General features: G+C 41.5%; 1 protein-coding gene across 2 annotated transcripts in view; it reads left to right on the plus strand.

The window, feature by feature from the left end:
* FNDC3A (fibronectin type III domain containing 3A) overlaps positions 1–3,000 on the plus strand; it is a 340,392-nt gene that overhangs the window by 234,858 nt on the left and 102,534 nt on the right. The gene's annotated exons all lie outside the window — the stretch shown is intronic.

The raw sequence follows: 3,000 nt of genomic DNA on the forward strand, positions 1-3,000 counted from the left end.
CATGTGGCTGGCTATTTAAATTCACCAGCTTCTCCTTGGAAACTATATACAGGGTCACTATGAGTCAGAACCCACTTGGCAACAAGTAACAGCAACAACAATCCATTTTTTTTTTAAATAAGGATTTGTTGTTAACTGTCATAGCATCATTTCCGACTCACAGAAACTGTATATAGGGTTTCCAACGAGTTGCTGATGGGTTTGAACTGCTGGTCTTGTGGTTTGCAGTCTAGTGCTGATCCTACAGTGCCACACTGGGAGTCCAGATAAGGGTTTAATATGCAATAAATTCCGTTGAAAATCTTTTGAGTCTGGCAAAGATAATAATATGAGTATGTGTAATTATCAAGTTTTCCTAAAATTTATTCATTTCATTGTCTGATAAAATATGTCCAATTAACTCCAGATACTAAAAGAGGTGTTAAATCAAATTATAAACTAGAAGAAAGTTAATTAATATTTCCCAACTTTTTATAAGCATAGATGTTGTCTTAGGCTAGGGTCTCTTGAGAAGCAAAACCAGTGAAGCTTACATAGATATATGGGGGGAAGGCGGAGTTTATATCAAGGAAATAACTCACACAGTTGAACCACACAGCAATCAGGCAGGTAAGAAGATGGTAAGCTGCTAAAACTCTCAGCATCAGCAAGCATTAGAGCAGGTCACTAGTTCAAATACAAGAACTGGAGCTCAGATGGCAAGACAAATGCGACATCCAGATCCAGCAGAAAGCAAGAAAGCTTTGTGTAAGTGTCCAACATAGAGGAAGCATGCCACACCCCTGAGGAAACTTCCTTTCACTGGATTGGCTGCTCATAGCAAATGTCATCATAGAGGTGATTACATAACGTTAGATCTCATCATGGGGAAATAACTACATCCCAACTACCAAGTCACTAAGAATCCTGGCCAGTCCACCCTTGGTCAGCTTAACACCTGTGTACATCTTCTTAAACCATCCATATTCTCTAAATAAAGACAATTATAAAATCGCACTTGCTTCTAACATGATACAACTGTGTACAACAGAAAATATACTAACCCATTTACATCTTATATTTTCTAAGCAAAGAAAACAAAAATATTTGATGCACTCATGTTGTTGTTGTTGTTGTTTGTTGTTGTTGTTGTTAAGTGCCGTCGAGTCGGGTCCGACCCATAGCGACCCTGTACAGGGTTTCCGAGGGTGTAAATCTTTACGGGAGTAGAAAGCCTCATCTTTCTCCCGCGGAGCGGCTGGTAGTTTCGAACCGCTGACCTTAAGGTTCGCAGCCCGATTCGTAACCACTACGCGATACAAGGAAGAAATACAACAATCACAGTCCACCTTTCTGCAACTGGTCACATGGCCATAGCTGGTATTTAGAGCAACCCTCTTCCACCACCCGTTCCGTATTCTCTTTGTCCTTGGCAAGCACCTCCACTGGTCATGTTTCTTTTCCTGATGGGGTAATCCAAACCTTTATTCCTGAAGGGTCTGGGTCATTAGTAGTCATGACGGAATTGGGTTGCTGTAGTTGACCATTGACTTTAATCACAGGACATGGTAATACAATAGATATCCTAAGGCATCTCCTGGAATCCACACATACTCTTTTTTTTTTTTACCTCTATTATGCAATGTCAATCCAATTTACTCTTGGTAACCGGGATGAATCACATTACCCAATACAGTAACTCCCTTCCTTACCTGTTGATCCAAGTGGAGCCCAAAGTGGTGAGAGTGTATTCTTAACTTCTAGTTCTATGGAATCAGTGTTGTGCCTCCAGGCGGTAGAATTATCCTTCCCCTTGAAACTAAAACGTCAGACCTGATGAGCATAGGGACACAGAGCAAAAATTTTGCAAGTGAGTCACTAGGAGTAATAGTGAGTGATGCCACTCCCATTTCCACCTCTTGGTTTCTATGCATATGAATCCTGGTTATTGAAGAAGCAGCACCATATATTAGACATTGACTTAGAACACATACAACCTTCTGGAGAACATTGCCCCAGCCTTGCTAGGTATTGCCAGTGCTGTAATTGTTTCTTTTAGAAGGCCATTCCATCCTACTGTTAGACACCAGCTGCTTCAGAATGATGAACATGGTTAAGTCTAGTGAATTTCATGAGCATAGGTCTATTACCATGTTTCATTTGCTGTAAAGTTCTGTGTGGGATACCATGACGGTGTGGATAAGACATTGTTTTAAGTCTATGAGTGGTAGTTTTGACGTAAGCATTGCATGCAGAGAAGGTAAATCCATATCCAGAATAAGTGAGTATTCCTGTAAGAACAAAACACTGCCCTTTTGATGGTATAAGTGACCTGATGTAATCAACCTGCCATCAGGTTGCTGACTGATCTCTGAGGAATGGTCCCATATCATGGACTCAGTGTTGGTTTCTGCTGCTGGAAGATTTGGCACTAAGCAGTGGCTGTAGCCAGGTCAGTCTCTGGTGAATGGAAGTCCATGCTGCTGAGCCCCATGCACAACCTCCGTTCTTGCCACCATGGCCACTTTGTTCATGAGCCCATTGGGCAATGACAGGAGTGGCTGGAGAAAGAGGATGGTTAGTTTCCACAGAACATATCATCCTATGCACTTGATTATTAAAATCTTCCTCTCCTGTGGTAACATTTTGATGACTGTTCACATGAAACAAAAGTATCGTCACTTTTTTGGCCAGTTCAGAAAGGTCTATCAACATACCTCTTTCCCACACTTCTTTATCACCAATTTTCCAATCATGTTCCTTCCAAGTCCTTGATCATCCTGCCAAACCATTGGCTACAATCCATGAATCAGTATACAGTTGCATGTCTGGCCATTTCTTCTTCCAAGCAAACTCAAGAGCCAGGTGCATTGCTCCAAATTCTGCCCGTTGGTAGAATTTCTCTTCACCACTGTCCTCAGGCAAGTTTCAGAATATAAAAAGAATTTGATAGCCCTAAAAGTATTGAAGAGCAGAGATGTCAGCTTGAAGACTAAGGTGCGCCTAACCCAAGCCATGGTA

This window comes from Chrysochloris asiatica, unplaced genomic scaffold, assembly GCF_000296735.1.
Source record: "Chrysochloris asiatica unplaced genomic scaffold, ChrAsi1.0 scaffold00022, whole genome shotgun sequence".
In the NCBI taxonomy this organism is placed as follows: Eukaryota; Metazoa; Chordata; class Mammalia; order Afrosoricida; family Chrysochloridae; genus Chrysochloris; species Chrysochloris asiatica.